Raw genomic sequence first — 22994 nt, 5'->3', positions numbered from 1 at the left:
ACGAGTTTTGGATAGCCAATAAGATTCGGTAAAAAAAAACGAACGGAACCGAGTAGAACCGAGCCTGCACATCCCTAGTTCGTACACACATATATATACCCCCCCAGAATAAACAGGACAATAGGGAAGTTTGTTGCTGATGTCATTGGTTCCCAGGGGAGAAGCATCTGTTACAGCACATTTAACAGGCTGGTTCAAATAGACTCTCCCTGCCTCTAACAGCTGGGGATCTTTCTCTTCACGCCCCCTGCAACATCCTAACAGTTGTTCCTGAAATATACATTTTGTTGCTTGTAGGCTCTGCGATCCATAACTCGAGTTTGCATGATGCGACCTCCCCACCGATAACACCGGAATACTGTAAAAAGAATACGCATCAGTACAAGACCAAACAAGACTTGTTTAGCATGTGTAATACCTTAGTTATCAAATCTCTTTATTTCTCAGTATTTAAACTAACTGAACCAACTTAAATCATACACTTTAAAGCTTATTGAACCTTATGTGTGAATATATAATGTGTGGGTATTCGGGGTTTGATATAAGGACGCTAGTTATGAATGAGTGAGATTTAAGTGCATAATTTCTCATACACGAAGTAGTGTGGATTGCTGAGCATGGTAGTTCCACATGCCCTCTGTCAGCAGGCCCCCACCTTTCCTGTGTTCAAAGGAAAAAACTCTTTTGTTCTCCCAGACTCTTGTGTGAACTGTGTTACCAAATCAAGCTGTGAAGTTGGGGCTATCCTGTCTGTGTGTGGGGCTAAGACCTGTTTAGGATTCAGACAAATCCAATTGTGTAGATCAATGCCTGGATTATATTACAATTGCCACAACTATACTTTGTCTGCATCCAGGGATTCCCAATTTGTATGTAAAAATACCCATTGTCTATTATATTTACTTTTACTCAGGAAGCTTGTTCTTCCAGTTGCCCTTGGTAGATTAACAAAAACATTGCCATCTGTTCTTAGCTCCTGAGTTGTAACTTAAAGTGACGCTGGTCACAAAATGGCGTCTTGCAGATTCTTGTTTCTAAAATGGAGTCTAGCTGCCATTTGCAAGATGGCGTCAGCACGCTTCAATTTTAAACTGATCTTGTCTCAGCCAATAATCCAGTCTTGACAGATTGGCCGCTACTCACCGCAGCGCCGGCTTGCCATGATCACCCGGGTGGTCAGACGCCAGGTGCAGCAGCAGGTGGCATGCTGATTATTCTCCCCGGGGTCTGCTAAGACTTCCTTGTGCTGCTGTGGAGTTTCTGCGGCTGCAGTCATGGACACAGCCATATTGTCTGTATCACCTGACTGGACTTTCCTCCAATGGTAGCCCTGTGGTCACTCAACTGATTCTCTCCTCCTATGACAGGCTACCTAGGGGTATATAGCTGGGCTCCAGGAACAGGAAGTTGCCTGAACAACTTCACTACTACCAGTGACTGTTTTGCTGTTGCATCGTCCCAGGCTCCACTCTGTGTTCATCTCCAGTGACTACTTCCAGTGATATTCTACATACAGATCTCCAGGGAAATACTCTATACTAATCAGCATACTAATCTCCAGTGTTATCTCTCAGCGCTATTCTGCATACAGATCTCCAGTGATATACTCAGTACTAATTAGCGTACTGATCTCCAGTGAAATTTCTCAGGACCATTCTGCGTACAGATCTCCAGGCAAATACTCAGTAGTAATCAACATACTAATCTTCAGTAATATACTACAGTACTAACATGGCCGAAACTAGGATATCTGTCACCCGGTGCAAGGCAGCAATTTTGCGCCCCCTCCCTTCCCATACCTGGATTTTGTCCTTGCTCCTCCATAAGGCAGTGCACTAGTCAAACGTCCCTGGTATAGTGACTTACATTATTCCACACACCATAATGCCCATTACACATTATGCCACACACTGTAATGCCTATTACCAAAGTGCCACTTACATATTTGCCCGACACCATTTTATGCCCCACAGTAAGGCTTCTAATTACTTTAAAATTACCTGCTCATTAACAGGGGTTCCATGCTCATTGCCAGGGGGTTTCATGGTCATTGCCTGGGGGTTTCATGCTCGTTGCTATGGGGTTTATGCTCATTGCCACTGGGTTTCATGCTCATTGCCAGGGGGTTTATGCTCGTTGCCATGGGGTTTATGCTCGTTGCCATGGGGTTTCATGCTCATTGCCAGGGGGTTTCATGCTCATTACCAGGGGGTTTCATGCTCGTTGCCAGGGGTTACATGCTCATTGCCATGGTGTTTATGCTCGTTGCCAGGGGGTTTATGCTTGTTGCCATGGAGTTACATGCTTGTTGCCAGGGGGTTTCATGCTCATTGCCAGGGGTTACATGCTCGTTGCCATGGGGTTTATGCTCGTTGCCATGGGGTTTATGCTCGTTGCCATGGGGTTACATGCTCGTTGCCAGGGGGTTTCATGCTCATTGCCAGGGGGTTTCATGCTCGTTGCCTGGGGGTTTCATGCTCATTGCTATGGGGTTTATGCTCGTTGCCAGGGGGTTGCATGCTCCTTGCCAGAGGGTTTCATGCTCGTTGCCAGAGGGTTTCTTGCTTGTTGCTATTGGATTTATGCTCGTTGCCAGGGGGTTTCAGCATCTTCTCCCGGCACTTGCGCTGGCCTAACAGACACTAGAGGTCCAGTAGGACCTCTAGTGTATGTCTCCTCCTTGGCAGCGGCCATTTTTGGATGGCCATTTTCAGCAGAGTCCACGCGGACGGCTAGTCCGCATGGAATCTGCTGAAAATGGCCATCCAAAAATGGCCGCCGCCAAGGAGGAGACAAACATCTGTCTCCTCTTGGCGGCAGCCATTTTTTGGATGGCTGTTTTCTGAATCTGCAACCCCCAAGCCACCGTGAGTCAGCCCTTTTTCACCCCCTGCATTCCGGCACCCGGTGCACGTGCACCTCTAGCCCTGGTACTAATCTGCGTACTGATCTCTGAGGATATTCTTCAGTGACATTCTGCATATCAATCTCCAGTGGTACTCTTCAGCGATACCCCGTGTATCAACCTCAGTGATATTCTTCAGTACTATCCTCTCTTCATTTCCACTACTGTTAGTCCAATTATCATATATTCCTGTCACCTAGTCTCCTCGCTACTTCCCGGGTACCTGAACAGGGGTCCGCAACCTACTCGCTGAGTGCAGCGAAGCCCATATCCCAATTGGAGGCGCCACTGGCGAAAACCCCCCAGTGAATTAGCTTCCGTGCCTCTGCTCCAACACCCAGATCTAGCTGATGAGGAAGATTTATACCCATCCTCCTCGCCTGCTGCTTTCTCCACATCCTAGTTCCCCAACTCTCAGTCATCCGACTGAGAATCTCCAGGGCTGGGTCATGACACAGTTATCTTTATTGTTCTGATTGCTTAGCTAAAAAGATTTGTGTGCACACACTTAGGGGTAAATTTACTAAATTGAGAGTTTTTGGAAGTAGAGATGTTGCCCATAGCAACCAATCAGATTCTAAGTATTATCTTCTAGATGGTGCTAGTTAAATGTTAAGTACAATCTGATTGGTTGTTATGGGCAACATCTCTCACTTTAGTAAATTTACCCCTTAGTCTAGATCTCAGGTTCTCAAACTCGGTCCTCAGGACCCCCAACAGCGCATGTTTTCCAGGTCTCCTCACAGAATCACAAGTAATATACTTTGCTCCACCTATGGATCTTTTAATATCTGTCAGTGAGTAATGAATACACCTGTGCACCAGCTGGGTGACCTGCAAAACGTGACCTGTTTGGGGTCCTGAGGACCAAGTTTGAGAACCACTGGTCTAGTGTTAGCACCCTATGAAGTTGTGTTTTTCTGTCTTCTTACAGAGTCAAGGTGACAAAAATAGCTTTGGTGAGGACCTTATGGGGGTAATTCAATAAGACGTTGGGAATAGCTCCATTCTGTTTCAAGCCCGGAACTATTCAATTAATTGGCATTTTCCCTGCAGCTAATTGAATCAGGCAGCGTGTTCAATTAGCTTCAGGGTAAACCTCACTCCTAATAGAATCTCCCCTTTTGTGTCTGTGCTGTCCCTTCCTAAATACTTCTCCTCTCGCCGCCAGTGTACTTTGCTCCCCAGTGTAAGGTTGCAGTTTTCACCTAGTGCACATGCATCCATAGATGAAACTCGGAATCTGAGGTCAAAAGTGCCAATAATTGAACATTACCCTGAGAAAGGTCTCTTTCCCATAAGGTTCTGCTGCGGCTGCTCAATGGGGAGAATACCATTCTTGTCCGCAGGTATCCCGTCCCTCACCCCACTAGATTGCTGCACTATGGTTGTAAGGGACCCATTTAGCACAGATAGTTTAGGTGAGCACCTGTGTGGGGCCACTGTTGCATTTTTTACACAGACCCACACAGAGATGCGTATACAGTATGCCTGTTAATGTGTATTTCTTAAAGGTGCATCTAATGTTGGATTTTTGTGGGTCATTTGACTCAGTCGGCCATGTCTGGGTTGAGGACATTATGAGATATTTTTTCTTATGTCAAGATAATATAAGTCTGTGATATGGCTGAACATTATGCAGAATGACATTTTGCTTATTCTCATTTGTTGTGTTCATGCCAGTGTGACTTTATTATATTGTGTATTACTGCTCTAATAATAATAATAATACTAATAATAATAATACTAATAATAATAAATGTTTGTAAGTGTATGTGATGTATTCCTGATGTAATCTTGGCAACTATTCTAATACTTCAGCCCTAGACACCTCTTTTTATACTTTGTATATGCATTTTATAATGTTTGTTTAGTGAATGTATTTTACATCTGTGAATTTTGAAGCAAAACCATTAAATATCAGTTTGTAAGTGTATGTGATTGTGATTTATTAATTTTTCTACCCTTTCTACAGATTTAATATATTACAGTGTCAGATGAATCTGAACTAACATAGAAAAGAGCATAATTGCTACTATAATTATTATTGATAAAACTAGAAACAAATACTATTAAATTAGTCAAAATCTGCATAAAATGTTGTCATACACTTTGTTTGATCAATGGGTGTAGAACACAGAGAAAAGAGTTTACAGAATCCAATCTTGCTGCATTCAACGATTCCTAACAGTCTTCAAGGGCAAAGTCTGAATCCCAAGGGACAAGATTATATTAGTCATCTTTCAGGCAAAATGAGAAATTATCTAGTTGTGTCATGGTGTCTTATCTTATCCTTCACCGTCTCGAGCACACCAAAGAGAAGGCAGGTGCCACATGCCATGCCCTATCTGACTGGCTAAGCCTACGCTCATCAGACTTTACAGGCACAAAGGCTCACATATGCAAGTAAAGGGATGTTTCTTACAGTACAGCAAGCAGTTCTTCTGAATGGAACGGCATTCAGTGCAGCCTGGCAAACATAGATACCACACATGAGCATCGGCAGTGATTTACACACTCAATGCCAAGCTCTGTCCCCTGTGAGGACGAAGCAGAATCAAATAATGAGATACCCCAGGAGAAGAGCTTGCCATAAAGATATTTGCTCAGCATTGGCTTAACACAAGATATAAAGGCTTCTGACTGGTTGGCTCATTTACTTTAAATCCTCTTTGTGACATGTTTGTTTACATGAAGAATAGACAAATGCCAGTCACCAAGTTACCATGGAAACTAATAAACGCTTTACAGTGACAAAGGTTTTCTCGGCCCTACTTGTCTGATATTACCACTTTTCAGTTTTTTCCAAGCTCTGCACGCAAGAGTTTACAATCTAAAGGAGATGTGAGAATAAAAATGCAAGTGGTTGGACAATAAACAAATATTAAACACAAATGAAGTACAATTAGTCATTATAACAAAATACGGGGCCTGACTCAGAGCCGCTCGCTGTTTGCGAGCGTACGCTCTGAATCAGGGCGAGGAGTAATTATTTTTACCTGTCTGTTCGCTAAGCTGTGAGTGCCCGCCCACAGCAAGTGCGAGCGGGCAGGAGATTATCGCGACCATCGGCATTGCGAGGAAACCCTAAGGTAGGGTCTCAGCACTCGCAATGCTGAGTGGACTTCCAGCTCTAAAAGAGCTGGAAATTCACTACTGACATCACGAGTGATGTCAGTAGGGACACCCACAAACGGCAGGTGTTCCTTCGGGAACGCCTCCGTTTGTTCAGCCACCCCCCCTACCCGCCTACAAAAAGGACGAGCTGTCGATCAACACCGACAGCTGCCCCATTTTGTTGTGAGCGCCGGAGCGAGTGAAGGTCTCACTCGCTACGGGCCTCACGCACGTGCGTTGCGCACACCGCGCATGCGCACTGGGCCACCATCGACCTACTTGCGAGCACAATGCGCTTGCGAGTGGATCTGAATCAGGCCCACAGTGCAATCGGAAAGTATTCTCAGCGTTTAATTTTTTTCCACATTTTGTTATGTTACAGCCTTATTCCAAAATGGAATAAATTAATTTTTGTCCTCAGAATTCTACACACAATACTCCATAATGACAATGTGTAAAAGGTTTTTTTGAGGTATTTGCAAATTTAATTTAATAAAAAACCTAAGAAATCACATGTACATAAGTGTTCACAGCCTTTGCCATGAAGCTCAAAATTGAGCTCAGGCGCATCCTGTTTCCACTGATCATCCTTGAGATGTTCCTACAGCTTAATTGGAGTCCACCTGTGGTAAATTCAGTTGATCGGACATGATTTTGAAAGGCATACACCTGTCTACATAAGGTCCCACACTTGACAGTGCATGTCAGAGCACAAACCAAGCATGAAGTCCAAAGAATTGTCTGTAGACTTCTGAGACAGGATTGTCTCGAGGCACAAATCTGGGGAAGGGTACAGAAAAATATCTGCTGCTTTGAAGGTCCCAATGAGCACAGTGGCCTCCATCATCCATATGGGGTATTGTGTATTGAATTTTGAGGACAAAAATGAATTTATTCCATTTTGGAATAAGGCTGTAACATAACAAAATGTGGAAAAAGTGAAGCGCTGTGAATACTTTCCGGATGCACTGTAGGACGTTCCTAAGGGCAAAAAACTCACATGGAATGTCATGCAGATGCTATCATTACCTGCTGTGGTTTTTCTGTTTGTCATAATGCTTTTAGTATTAGGGTTACAGGGTTTTAGGCTTTCTAATTTTGTACTTCAGTGAAAAAGTACAATAGGTGCATCTGTGATACACACTTAACAAGAATGTCCTTGATTGCCCTACTGCTCCTATTGACCAGTCTCTCAAGCACTGTCTCTATGTCTGCACCTCTTTTGTCAACCTCATTATGTACTTGTTCTGTCTTCATGCTTGATTACTCTTTTATATAATTTGTTATTCCGTCTGTCCAGTTCTGCAGTGTCATCACTAGGGGCAGGGGTGTCTTAAGATAGGAGGGGGCCTGTGTGCATTCTCCGTGCATGGCCCCCTCCTCTCTCCCCGGCGGCCGGCAGCCGACTGACGCGGCTCGCTGGCCACTGCAGAAGCAGTAGACTCTGGGCACTGCTGCCATTTTCCGATGTTCTGTGCAGTGATGACACCCGACGCGGGACCACAGACAGGTGATTTTTAAATTATATGGGTGCAGGGTGTGCGGTGCGGGGCCCCTCTGGACCCAGGGGCCAGTGTGCTCTGCACACCCTGCACCCATTATAGATACACCCCTGACTAGGGGGGTGCAGGCCACACTGGATGACAGCTGCTCTGCTATTTTGATGTCACCCCTTCAGATGGTGTCCCTGAACAGTGCTTATGGAGGTGATGGATGACGCGCACATGCACACATCAGCCACACTGTGCTGGGGGCTTCCCAGCAGCTACCGGAGTGCTAGGCAAGCCCGCCAGTATGACAAGGATGGAGGTGTGACACTTAGACACACCCCCAAAATGGCACATCAGGGGCTGTGGACCTGAGGCCATGCCCCCATTTATGTGCACGATGTCTTTCCTGTGCACGAGGGGTAGATCAGTGCCATACTGGGTGTCACCACACCCGGTGATGCCTTACAGTGCTGCAGTTATGTTGCTCCATATAAGTGATTGATTAATTATTTAGAAATTTCTATTTATGTTTTTATATTTAATCTCAAATAATAATTTTCCTCATCCAAACTATATTATTTTAATTGGAAACTCTTGCCATTTAGGTCATTGATACAGCTTTTATACCTCTTATGTAGGTGACAAGGCTTATACTCAGTTATTTTAGCAAGCATTATCTTTACGGTGACTATCCCAGCAGAATAAATAGTGACACCATCCCCATGTTGATGTTTGCTAAGGGTGTCAGGATGCGGCCTGGGATCGGCCTTTACTCACCGCTGAATTGGCATCCTTGGGCTCTGAGGCATTCTGACACCAGGTGTAAGTGGTAAGTTATGGCTGAGGACTCTCCCCAGGGTCCGCTAGGACTTCCATGCGTGCGTCCTGGTTTCCGTGGTGACGGGCATGGGCGCGGCCATGTTAGTTCATCTCACCTGATCTGTCTCCTCCAGTGGCAGTCTGGGATCTCTCAGCTGATCTCACGATCCAATGACCAACTGCCTAGGGGTATTTACGTCTGACTCCTGCAACAGGAAGTTGCCTGTTCAACATCACTGTATGACTGAACGTTGGTTCCTTGTGACATCCTTCTCATATTCCAGAGACTGTATTACTTTCCTCAGTGTTCTTGGCTTCCTGTTGTCTTCTGTGACCTCCGTGTACTCACTACCTGTGTTCTTGTACCAGTCCGTGTCCGCACCTCCAGTGCGTCTCGAGCACCTTGTGTATTTATTGCCAGTGTTCTTGTATCCTCCGTGTATCCAGTATTTGTGCCTTCTTGTTCGCACTTCCCTGTGTGTCTCAAGTAGCAACCTTGTGTACTCAGTTCCTGTGTCTCAATATAAGTTCGTTCCCGCACCTCCGGTGCATCTTAAAGCACATCTTTGTGTACTCATTACACGTCCTCAGTACAAGTTCATTTTTGCACCTCCTCCAGTACGTTCCCAGAGCATCTTTGTGTACTCATTTCCCGCGTTTCAGTACAAGTCCATCCACACACTCCCGGTGCCTCCCCAGTGCATCTTTGTGTACTCATTACACGGACCTCAGTACAAATTCATATCTGCACCTCCCATGCGTCTCAAGTGTATTCCCGCATACTCACGCCCATGTACTTTTGTGTCAAGAGCTCCAGTGTGTGTCAAGTGCAACTCCAAGGTTATTCCGTGTGTTTTCCTGAGCAAGCCTATCTCTGGATCATCCTCTCTCGATGTTACTGATTAGTCGTACACTTCCTGGAGATGGCGTGTGTTAAGAAAGGAAAGTGGGCATCTTTATACCGGCGTGCGTTCGCTCTGCTGATGCTCTCTAAGACATAGAGGGCGTCCTTACACCAGACAGTGCGATCGCGGGAATTTGCATACCCGACCCGTTTTGGCTGCGAGAGAGCACAGCTTAGCGTCCGAGTCTAAATTGACCCCTTAGTGTGTCACCCCCGTCAGTTGCTTCACTATCCTAACCCCCCGGTTCTTGACCTCAACTGAGGAATTCCTAGTGCCTGGTTGCGACAAAGGGTGGCATAACTTTAAATTACATTTTCAAATTAATTTTGTTTTGTAAAATGGTGTGTAGTTTTAGTGGCAAATAAACAAAAGTGCCAGTTTGGAAGAAATTATTGCAGTGAGGTGATCAGCAACACCACAAACAAATCTCTAATTAAAGCAAGATTTTATTTAAATTAGTGTTATCCATTATTATTAGCATTAGGTGGCATATATCAGTGTCATTTAGCAATCATTTATTATGTCAGTGTAATGTAACTAATTATAAACCTGAATATAATTGTGGTTCCCTCAAAATAAATCTTCTTGTGTCACAATTAATTTTGTAGCAAAAAAATCAGTGATTCCAATTATTAAAAATTTAGGATTTAATAGGATATTTATTTGTTATAAATAGTTTTATATGAAAATTTACTTGAGACATGACATGCTTTCAATGGTACATATCAGATTGTGCATTACAAAATATATGGAATGTTCTTGAGTTATAAAAAGTGTTTTATAAACAATGTTTTCTAGAAAAAATTTAATTGATACCAGGCACCGCACACTGAAATATTCCACATATAAATATACTTAGGCACAACTTTCTTTTCTCTACTCTCCTTCAATTCCTCTTATACCCTTTTCACACTACAAGCATTGGTGGCTGAATTATACATTTTGCTCCCCCTGCAAAAAAAAAAGTTTCAAACAGTTAAAAATGCGCCCCCATCCCCCATAGACAGTTTACATTTATTTTATTGTCATTTTTCCTCCTTATAGTAATGCCCATTACACATTATGCCATAATCATTTTTGACCCTGACACCATTTTATGCCCCACAGTAAGGCTTCTAATTACTTTTAAATTACCCGCTCATTGTCCAGGGTTCCATGCTCGTTGTCAGGGGTCTCATGCTCGTTGTCAGGATTTACTACTGGGGGCACTACAAGGGGCGGGACTACTGGGAGCACTACAGGGGGGGAATACTACTGGGGGCACTGCAAGGGGGGGGAATACTACTGGGGGCACTACAAGGGGGGGAATACTACTGGGGGCACTACAAGGGGGGGAATACTACTGGGGGCACTACAAGGGGAAGAATACTACTGGGGGCACTACAAGGGGGAATACTACTGGGGGCACTACAAGGGGGGCTACTACTGGGGGCACTACAAGAGGGGGGACTATTACTAGGGGCACTATATAATGGGCACTGCATAGGGAGGTACCACTACTGGGGGCACTACATGGGGGGGAGTACTACTGGGGCACTATATAAGGGGCTTACTACTGGGGGCACAAGGGGCACTGCACTGTGGGGACCACTACCGGGGGCACTGTAAAAGGGGCACTGCATAGGGGGGGCGCCAAAAAAATACTCACTTACCAAAAAATTTGGGCTAGGGCCGGCCCTGGTTGGATCATCACCGATGCATTTCAGCTACCAAACTGTACCAGCTATTTAGCTCCAATTCATACTCACTGCTATATAACACTAAGTTACAGGTGTAGTTAATTGAACACTCAAGCCACTTAAGTATCTTCTGACTTCTGCAGCACATCTGGCACACCAGAATGGACATTGAATAGTGCTGTGGAACGCATTAGCATTCCAATTACCAGAACAAATACTGCATTCCAACATATAAATCTTCATAGGGATCTTGGCCAATGATACTATAGCGCTAATTGATGTCCATATCTTAACTTTATTATATAATGGTAAATAATAAAATCTTTTAGAGGTCATTTCCACCTGCATTTAGACAGGAAATAAATAAATGATCTGATGTACCAGGATGAACAATTACTCCCTGAGAACAGGTTTAATAAAAGCATCACACTGAATATCCTCGTTTTACTGATAAATACAGTACATTATAGTAACAGAAGGGTTTAGTATAATGCTCTGTAAAAATAAGCTTTGTCTAAAGCTGCCGGAATAGTGTTTTGAGATTCTATGATTGCTCACTTATTGGAGTAAGTGACCATAACACTTTGTAGGCTGCGGTAACAGCAAACAAAGTGGTAACATACTGTATCTGCCATTTGTGATTGGAAAATCAGAACAATTAAGATCAAGCCCCAGATTGGCAATAAATCACATAGATTTCTGTTGATTAAGAGGCCCTTTTCTAGCAGGCCTGAATCTAGAAGCTAGTGATGGTCTGGACGCTCCAGACGGGCACCCAGCACAGTATATGCAGCATTTACCAGAGGAGCCAGTCATGGTATGCAGTCAGGAAGCCAACGGTCGAAATGCCGATGGCCGGCTTCCCGACTGTGCAATCCTGACAGGGGACTAATGATAGAAATAAAATCCCAATGCCTAACATTATCACTACGCCCGGAGCCCGACGCCCGGCATACCGAACGAAGGTAAGCCGAGTAGCGGGAGAGGGCAGCCGGGGACGGGGCAGGGTTAGGTTAGGGGCTCCCAGGGGGTAATTAGGGTTAGGCACCCCCCCGGGAGGGTTATGGTTAGTCTAGGGGAAGGGGGCATTAAGGTTAGGCACCTCCAGGAGGAGGTTAGGGTGAGGTTTAGGCTGCGGGGACGGAGGGGTTAGGTTTAGGCACTCCTAAGGGAGGGTTAGAGTTAAGGGGGGAGAGGGTTCGGTTAGTTACTTTACTTATCTGTCGGGATCTTCACTGCTGCCGGTCTTCCGGCATAGGTCCGGCTATCAGTCATACCGATCCCCCGGTCATTCCCCCTTCTGTGCGACATAATGACATCATGACATTGTGCAGTCGGTGGGCACAACCGTGCCCTGTTACGGTTCTGGTGTTTCTCCCTCATTTTTACAAAGATGCTAGCTTCTCACTCTTGTTTGAAAACGGCTAGGGAACTATTGCACTTTATATATTTCATAGTTTCTTAAAGCATGAATCTCCACTGAGAGTGGTAACAAGACATAGGAATGGCCATTCAGAGATGGACATTTGCGATACCGCATAAAATTGGTCTTGGATATGCAACAATGTTTCATATCCAAGACCAATTTTTTGTTCTACATAATATATTTTGTGGCACACAGTTACTTTAGCAGTGCATTTACAGTACAAATTCAGATTTGTATCAGAAAATACCGTATTGATATACAAAATTCTGTTGGTTTTTAATTTTATTTTTTAACATTGTGTCTTTTTTATGTTTTTTTAAACACAGTTATTTGCTGCAAAAAGTTTACTGGGCAATAAATATTTTGATGTATGTCACAAAACATACTTCATATGTGACTAAACATACTTCATACGTGACTAAGGGCCTGCTTCAGATTTGGGGATAGAGTTAAGCTATGTACACAAAATACAATTATTGGGCCGATTTGCCAATAATCAGGTGATCGGCCTTATTCATTGTATAATATGTATGAGCAACTGTTTTAGCATTTCACCAATAAGACAGTTAAAAAACATCCACAAACTCATTACTTCATTTATCCGATCTGTCGGTCAAGACGAAAATCCCGGCCACAATTTCCCGATATTGTGCATGGGCGCCGAGAGGGGAGGGGGGGAGCGGGTACTGATTACCCGGGCCCGGCCATGCAAGGGGGCCTGGGCCGCAGCACACCAGTACCCATTTTGCCATTTCTTTTTTTTTTAATAAGAAGGTTAAAAAGAAAAAGCAATCACCTCTATTAAACCTCCGCGGGCGGCAAGCGGCAGTTCGGGTGGGAGGGTAGGGGGAGTGTGTGTGTGTGGGGGGGGTGTCTTGTGCACTGTACTGTGTGTCACACTCACTCACCTCTAGCCGCCTCACCACAGTGGAGCTAATGGTCACGCGAGATGATGATGTCATCATCTCGCGAGGCTCTCTTATTCTTCACTAGGCTGGGAAGTGGGCGGGAACGCACTAGGCTAAAGTGGGCGGGAACTCACTAGGCTGGGAAGTGGGCGGGAACTCACTAGGCTGGGAAGTGGGCGGGAACTCACTAGGCTGAGAAGTGGGTGGGAACTGGGAGGGACAACAGAAGGAAAAGCTGGAAGACTCCGGGGCTGGGCTCGATGTGGTGTGAGGGAGTGTGACTGAGCTGAAGAGCCGAGGAGCACGCTGCTGACTGCTGTGACTGTGAGTGTGACAGTGCTGCAGTTTCTATATTTTCAATGTATAAATATAATAAAAGCATCCATCCTTTAGTGTGTGTATATATATATATATATATAATAGATACTTATATTTAAGTAGATATAGATATACCTATGTGTGTAACCCAAACCAATGTTACAAGGGCAAAACGCGCCCTGCCCTTTTAGTGGCACCGCTCTAAAACAGCCTGCCCTGTGCTTTCCCCACCTGCGGGCCGCAGTGTCCTGTGGGTGGGAAAAGTTTTGGTGACCGATCACCGCCAGGTGAATAGACGCGTGACGGGAGATCTTGGGGGAAGCCCAGCACCTCCGTAAGTGCTGTCCACACCCCCAAGTGTGACAAATTAGGGGCGTGTCACAAGGGACATGCCCCCTCCTTGGCTGGCCATGTCCCCTTTGCGGGAGTGCGTGCGCCTTGGGCATGCGCAGAGACTCCTTGCCCACTTCAGCGCCCTGCCCCACGGTCTAGCGGAAACACTAATACGGCTGTTATGCACTGCGGCCAATAAGATCTTGCCCTTGCTCCCCCTCCAATAGAAAGAGGAATTGTCATGCGCTGCGAATGGCTCGAGGGGCCCTGTGAAGTTGCTGTACCAGGGCCCAGGATTTCTCTTGGCAGCCCTGGCAGTGTGTACATTCTTTATAGTCTCCCTCCCATTTCCTAGGCTTTTTCCTGATTACCTCATCATCTTTGTGGGCGTACATATGCTAATTCACTCTGAAATTTAAATTGTATACTTTGTAGCACAGATATCGGGACCGGCATTTTGCCCAAAAATTGTCCCAATTATCGGTATGATAAAATTACATAGTGTGTACTTAGCTTTAGATAGAGCAAGTGACTGTGTACCTGGCCAAACCATGTTGTAATGCAAGGGCTGCAAATACATACATATAATTGTTTGCAGCGTTAATATATGCACTGCACATGTGCAGCATAAAACATCCGTATCTAGATTTGTGGGTATTGTGGGCTTACATACTCTTAAGTGGATCATAAGGTAAAATTAGATGGGCAATTATAAAATGATTATAGTAAAGGTGTGTTCTTATTATTGTAGTTAGTTACCACTCATAAAATGAGCCATAATTAGATGTGGATACATTCCCATATATGCCTCTTTGGAGTGTATTTTTTTGGGTACTGGGGGGCTGGTGCAAAGATACTAAATTATGATAAAGTCCATCAGAAGCATTATTTAGCTGCTTTTGATTGGCTGCTTGCATAATTGTCATTTGATACTACTTAATTTATTAGTATATTTGTTACTTATATCAAGTTGCATTTATTTGCATTACTTATTTGTCATTAACGTTAACATGTAATAACAGAAGCTGTGATATAAGTAACATTTAAGATCATGTTAGCCAGGGCTCGTCAATGAAATGGAAGGTGGCTGACTTTATCAAAAGCACTAGATTATTTACAGAATGCTGAGCAGTGAGTGATCTATTGCTGTTGAACTGCTTGTATTAGTTCCTGGCTAGTGAACAGGTTATAGGGGCTGTCAGTGACAGCATGATTCCGGTGTGAGCAGACTCAGCAACATGCCACCTGGATTTAAACAGGAAGTAAATAAATTATCTGGCATACCAAGACGAACAATCGCTCCCTCAGAACAGATTTAATAAAAGCATCACACAGAATATCCTTGTTTTATTTAGAAATAATACTTTATGGGAAAGGATGAGGCCTAGTAAAATGTTGTGTAAAAATAAGCTTTGAATAAAGAAGGTCTAAAGGTGCCTACATACTTGGCGATGTGCTCACGATCAGATATCGTTTTCGATTTCCCCTTGAACTCTCCCCAGCAGCTCCCTGGCAGTCGTGGGCATGATTTGGTGTTAAAAACTGTCCAATGTGACACACGATCTATCATGCAGCCTAACTATTCCAGTGCATCGTGACTGATTGTCAGATCTGCACTACAGCACGGCAGATCTGAAGATGCGATGTACGACCTGCGGGGACGCACATCGTGATCGTCAGTAGACACTCACGATTTGGGCATATCTTACACGATTTGTCGTCATGATGCGTCGGAATCGGGCAAATCATGTAAAATATCGCTAAGTGTGTAGGTACCTTAAAGCTACTGGAATTGTGTTTTGAGATTACATGATTGCTCATTCACAGGGGTTCCAATGGAGTAACTGAGCATAACACTTTGTAGGCTGTGGTAACATATCTGCCATCATTCTTGATTGGAACATCAGGACAATTAAGAACAAGCCCCAGATTGGTACTTAATCACACATATTTCTGTTGATTCAGAGGCCCTTTTCCGACAGACCAGAATATAGAAACTAGTGATGGTATTCAAAGGGTTAACCATTGATGGTCTGACATTATTGGTGGAGAATCATCAATGGTTGGACTAATCAATGGTTATCCCGGCAGTAGGACATGGAGGATGAAGCGAATGGTGCAGTTCTAAGTGGTGAGCCCATCAGAGAAGGTGGAGAACTGAGTGGACACCAGGAGGTGGGGATAAGCTCCACTCCCTCTTGCACTGAAGAAAAAAAAGAAAAATGAAAAAGAAAATCATTGGTGCATCTCTGCAAGTGATGGCGGAGAACTCCCTTCATAATAAGATCAGTGAGTAATAATATACCATAATATCAAATTGGAAGTCACATCATTTAAGACTCATTACCACTTTTACATTAACAGGATCTGTGTCGCTTGTACTTTTCACATAACTTTAGAAGTTCTGTAAATCTTTACCAGCTTCTTTGAATTCACTTAAATGTCTGGTAAAAAATTGTGTGTAACATGTTACCCTGTATAGGTATGTGCCATTTTTTCCTTGGGGCCGTGGCTGCAGTCATCAAATGGCAGTTTCAAAAAGTTAACTGCTGTTAATCCACTTTATAATATATGTGATTCCAGCAAGCGTGGATCTAAAGTGACGTCACTGGGGTTGGTGTCTCCCAGGGTGAGTAGGCAACCCTGACACTTCTATCTTTGTTCATCGGGAGGCTTGCCACCTAGCAACAGCTGGTGGGGTAGGATGGCAAGAATCCCGACTGCAGCTGGAGAAGGGAAGTGAAAAGAATTTTCACTTACCTACTTCCACAGCCAGGGGAGTGGGCTGGTGCGGCTCCTGTGATGCGTGTATGCGCGTGCTCGGCGCGCGCACGCATGTCACATGCGCAGCTGCGCGCACAGGTGGGCTCATGGACACAAGTACTGATAGGCGCTTGTGAGCCAGCAGGCTGCGCGCGCACACTGGTCATGTGTGCGCGCAATGACCTGCATAGTGCAGCCCGCCCCCTGCAGATTTTGCCTCAGCACTAAAGATGGAGGATGCAGTCTCTGTGTCTGCTACAGATACTTTGCCTGTGTCCCCATCTGTCAGCCATATTAGTAAAAAAATATATAGGAGAAAGCTCTCCACTGACTCTTCCTCATCTGAGGAATTTATATTTAAAAGGAAAAGATTGCTGAGCCCTGCCAGGTCAGAAGACAGCAGGGACAGCTCTGAGGCAGGCAGTATGCCTCTGGAGGTTCACTCCCACTCCATTCCACTGTTCTCACACAAGGCTGTGAGGAAAAGTACTGCAAAAAAGAAAATTGTGAGTAATACAAGAGACACCTGTTCAGGACAAAACGTTTCATTCCCAAGTATTGCCCGTAGTTGGAATACCTCTATGGTGCGTAACAAACCACCATCTTCTGCCCATGGCCCGCATTTATCTCCAGCCAGTTCCTGGCACCAAGAGCTCCTGCGCTCCCACAAAGGGTCCGGTAAACAGCGTTCCCTGGCCCTTATTCAACATGACAATGTCAGTCACCACTCAGTAGACTGGGAGTCAGAAGAAGTCACCAGAACTTCAGCATCCTCTAAGAGAGGCGAATATAGTGACCTGCAAATGGCCATAGTGGCATTAGCAGGCATAACACCTCCTAATAAGGTTTACACCTCACACTGGGCACTGAGCGAATGCTCCCAAGTATATAATTTTGCCCAGTTAGCATTTAGAAGTGCCCTCGTAAAGGAGGATGAAATGGTTTTGCGTAATCATACAGGGATTCCAGATATTCCTGCTCTTTTTGCCCCAGAAATTGACCCAGCACTATCTTCACTCATTGGTGACAGAACCCAGAGTGACACTATTGACAAATTACTCTGAAAAATCCATCTTAAAGTGTCTGACACTGCTGTACCTCTGCTGTTCAAAGCAGAGAAAGAGGGATCCGCTAGCGGATATTAGACTCATTGATAGCCTCTAAGGCATCTCTTCTTAAAGCTATAAGCAGAGTGACCCTGATGGTAGGACAGACTTTCGATTTCATATCAAATACTCGCGGAACCTGCTGTCTAGCTAGAGCTGGTTTAACTGAGTTTGCCCCCAGGCCAGTAGAAGTCCCTAACCTTGCAGACTCTGATCTTTTCGGCCCAGAATTCATTGATGAGGTTAAATTCACTATAAAGCCCCCAAATCCTTTGTGGACCTTAAAGGCCATCAGTCCTCCAAACGGCCCTTTCGCCAGGAGGGTCGTCCTGCAGGATCCAGCAGTTTGACCCGAAACCAGCGAGGTGCCCCACGAGGACAAAGGAGGCTACAACAGGATTTGAGGTGCCAGAGGTGCATAATCCGCTAACCCCAACCCTTCCAGAAGAGACTGAGGGCATGGTAAGTCATTTTCAGATACCCTCCCACCTTGGCCTCTCTCATGCAATAGTTTTGTGGAGGGAGATTACCACAGACAAATGACTGCTAAATATCATACAAAAAGCCCTGTCTCTCCCACTTCTAAGATTCCCTTGCCAAACATTTCCCTGCTCTACAAATGCCAGCCATCGCCTGGACGTTTTGACCCTAGCATAATCTCAGGGCAAAATAGAATTGACAGACACTTCCAAGAAAGGTTGGACCAGTCACCTCTTCCCCATAAGTAAGCAAGATGGTTCTTACAGACCGTCAAATCCCTAAATCGGCACATAAGACATCGCACATTCAGAATGGAAGGTCTGGCAGAGATTCCTTAACTCCTTACTCAAAATGACTATTGCATAAAGATAGACCTCAAGGAGGCCTTCCATGCAATTCAGTTCTACCCAAACCACAGAAGGCTTCTGAGATTTCTTTGGAAAGATCTCGTCTACCTATGGACACTGATGGTCTTCGGGTTGTCCAATGCCCCTTACACATTCACCCGGCTTACAGATTCGCTGCATAATTTATTTTGAAGACCTTCTGGTAGTCCATGCAGAATGTGAGAAGCTGCTCTCTCAGTGAGACTTAATCGTATCCCTGCTGCTCAATCTGAGCTTCTTGATAAATTATGTCAAATCAATACTAACCCCTTGCCAACATATAACCTTTCTAGGTTTCCTAATAGATTCCCCTTCTTTCTCTATAGCAGTCCCATCAGAAAAACGGAAAGACATTCAGACCTTTATTTCTCGTATTCTCCACCGGCAGCTCACCATGAGAGATCTCGCCAGAATTATTGGGAAAATGAGAGCTAGATCCAGGGTTTCTACCCGCACCCCTCATTTGCAGACACTCTCAGAACCTTCTGGGATCGCTTCTCAAGAGAGGTCTCACATGGTCAGACAAAATTCTACTCATGGCTATAGCACAGCAGGAGATAGAGAATTGGCTAGTTCTTCCTCTGCCTCTTCCCAGGCCTCTCCTAGAACCCCTACCAGAGGTCATATTCTCCTCAGATGCTTCCCTCACAGGCTGGGGAGCATCCACATGAGACAAAGCCGTGAGAGGCAAGTGGCCCACTTAGGAATCTGTCGAAGCTAAGACAGAATCTGTTTAAATCAAAATCTGCACAACGCCATTTTGCGAATGGCTACTCAGCGCCATTTTGCGAATCCTACACAGTATACGACGTTATGTTATTATTTAGCATTGTGCGTTTCCTATGCAATAGAACACTGTTAAAAGTCCTTACAAAAACAATACGTACATTTATTAAGACTACACATATTTCAGTGATGACAGACATGTCTGGTGGACATGTTTGTGACAAATAATTAAGAATACACAAGGATACTGTGAGTGTTTGCTCTGCATATTGATACAGTGTGTCTATGACAATTGATGTATAACACAGACACTGATATGCTAAATGTAGATTTGGAAACAATGGTCAGACGTTTAGCCATCGTTTAACAATTGTAGGCCTTGTATCCAATGTTGATGTGGTTAAGTAGAACTAACAGTTGTATTCTGGATAAACATAGGAAAGCCTTTTGTTAAAATTATCAGATTGTTTGCCAAAGCTTGCTCCATCAATGAACAGGACAAACCCCATTGTCTGTCATTCTTTTAGTTCAGACAGAAGTAATATTAATAATAACCAGTTTGAAGCCATGTATATAAATATATATATATGAATATATATATATATATATATATATATATATATATGTATGTATACAGTATATACACTTAAACGATCACATGGGTATCCACAATGCGTGCACACATATATATACAGTTACATTTGTAGATAGAAACACACACACAGCGCATGTTTTGGGCTGTAACACAAACCCTGCACACAGCGCACCTTTTTACACTGCATGTAGACACACAACGCATACTTACATATAACCATAAATATACACGCACTCATAAAAGGTTCCTGCACATTATGGTTTATATTAAAGTTATTAATTATGATGTAAAATGTATTTATTTGATATTAATGGTACACAACATGATAGACATGGCATGTTTGGTACTAAACTGACACAGTATTTATTTCCAAATATCTGAATCTATCAGCGATGGAGTCGCATCTTGCGTTCGATGGTTATGGAATATAGGAAATTATTGGTTAGAATGAATTCTGTATGTACTGTCTATTGATTAGTTAAAACACACACAAAGAGCCATTGGAGGGCAGAACTACCATTGTACAAACTGACCTATGGGATTATGCCAACTCGTTCCTATTGTATTGCCTGCTCTCTGTAAGGGTATATATTCAGGCGCTCTGTATTCAGTAGTTAGTCATCATATTCTTTCTTTTGACGGAGGCTTCACCTTTGATGCTGGAAATCCGGATCCAGAGCGCCTGCGTAATGTATCGACTGTACCTTATTTCTGTGTAACCCTTTGCACTAATTGTATTTAGATCACAACGTGTAACTAAATGCTTTTTATGTGAATAATAACTTTTGTGCTTTGGAACCACACTCAAAGTCTGGAAAGCGATTATTTCATATGCATACGCTACGCTAAACAGCGACATTTAGGAATATAGATAATTTTTTCTGTAGGTACATAGATCACATCAACCTTTTAGAACTAAAACCGGCCAAGTTAGCCCTGGAGGCTCTAGTCCCCCCTCAGCTTCAAGACATTCTGTTTGAGATTCGCCTAGACAACAAAACCGCCGTGTCTTATATAAACAAGATGGGTGGCACTCGATCACTACTACTTTGCCGAGAATCAATAGACATCTGGCGATGGGCATTACAAAGATCTATTCAGCTGTCCGCCGTGTATGTACCATGTAAATGAGCTTGCAGACTCCCTTTCCAGGACTCGCCTCACTCTGGACAGAGTATCCCCAAAACCAAAGATTTTTCACAACATTGTGATAGCATTTGACCAACTACAGTTGGATCTATTTGCAACCCCATCTAATGCTCAGGTTCCAACCTTCGTATCCAGAATCTGGGTCCAAACTGCCTTCCACATAGATGCAATGTTGTTTCCATGGACAAATCTCATCCTCCCATATGCCTTTCCTCCCCCGGCCATGTTGTTGACAGTACTTCACAAGATGAGAACAGACAGGGTACCCCGAACATTCTGGTATACCCAGTCTGGCCATCCAGAATTTGGTTCCCCCTAATCAGTCTCCTATGCAAAGGACCCAAACTTCCCTTGGGTCTATACAAAGACTGATTCCAAGAGACTCAAGACCTACTTCGGGAGCTACCTCAATGCATGTGGATGGCGATATTGCTCGGTTATTAACAGGCTCACACCTCTCAGCCACTTCTACAGCACTTATTAATGTATCTCTCAGGCCAAGAAAGAGATCTAAATATAGCGCAATCATAAAAAAATGTCTTTCCTGGCAATCCAAACGTTCTACTTCTCACCTATCCTCTGCTGCAAACTCTGCCATAGACTTCCTAGCTTGCAGATATGAGGCTTCGGCTCTCCTCTCACACTCCTAATTCCAGGACTCTCTGAGAATAAATTATTGCTCAAAGGCATTTTCTTATCTAGGCCATCATGTCCACGTTACTCTTCCACTTGGGACATCGAACCCTTTCTGGATTTCTTGACCAGTATGTCTTCAACCTCAGATATTTCCTGTGTGTCAAGGAAACTTGCATCTCTCCTAGCTGTGGCTTTCGCAGGAAGAGGAGTGGAACTCTCCTTGATAGACATTTCAGACCCCTGGATGACACCAACCCCAGCAGGTTTCCACATAATACTCAGAGGACACAGAAAAACCACTTCATTTCAAAATCCCTTAGTGGAGTTTGACCTAGTTAAAGATGAGTCGGATTCCTCCCTTTACTTAGTGGAGTGTTTGTCTTCTTATCTTGCTATAACCGCTTCACACAGAGGCAAGATTTCCCAACTCTTTATCACTTCTCCTAAACCCTTTCACATTGCCACACCTTCCATGATATGAGGATGGATAGTATCGGTTATGCGTGATTCCGGTATTGAAACTTCACTATTTAAGGGTCATTCCCTCCGCAGCGCGGCAGTCACTCCGGCAGCTGCAAAAGGGTTGCCTTTGCAATCTATAATGCAGGTTGCATGTTTGTCCTCCACACGTATCTTTGTTAGCCACTATTGGAGACCTTCTGATCCCCAGAGGATAGAGTTTCTCAGAGCAACCACCAGGTATGTGGTAGTCTGCCCACCAGCTGTTGCTAGGTGGAAAGCTTCCCGACGAACAAACAGTAGTTTGCAGGAATCTATGACCTGCAAACTTTCTTTGTTCTAGGGAATAGGATTGCCACCTAGCAACAGCACCCACCCTACCTTCCCTGTACCTTGCTAGGTCTGTTGGTTTCTTCGTTTATCTCCAATACTGCTAATGGCTATTCTCTCCTTTGGTTTCAGGTGCTCCAAAGGGTCCAAAGAAACAGCAAGTGCAACCACCTAAACAACAGAGCTGACTTCACTCCGTTGTTCTTCGATTGCCGAAAGTCTGCTTGAAATATTCCTATAATTCCTGGTTCTAAAACTTTTCCTAAGTTTAAACAGTTCCTTCCATTTAACAGTTCTCCTTCTACTCCTGGTTGTCTACCAACACTACTATTAAATACTGTTCACTCTGCATACCTTAGTCTTCAGTCCTTATTGGTATGCGAGCACAGTTCAAGGTTACACACCTCCCACCTATTGTTCTCCTCAGGATTGCCATCCGTAAGCTTACGTAAAATCTGCAGGGG

General features: G+C 44.2%; 1 pseudogene; it reads left to right on the top strand.

Annotated features, from left to right (window-relative positions):
* The first annotated feature begins 16893 nt into the window (after positions 1-16893).
* LOC148513950 (uncharacterized) lies at positions 16894-22718 on the top strand (annotated as a pseudogene).
* The last annotated feature ends 276 nt before the right edge of the window (positions 22719-22994 follow it).

This window comes from Taudactylus pleione, unplaced genomic scaffold, assembly GCF_031769625.1.
Source record: "Taudactylus pleione unplaced genomic scaffold, aTauple2 ptg000265l, whole genome shotgun sequence".
Lineage (NCBI taxonomy): Eukaryota > Metazoa > Chordata > Amphibia > Anura > Myobatrachidae > Taudactylus > Taudactylus pleione.
This window is presented reverse-complemented; position numbering and strand designations above follow the sequence as displayed.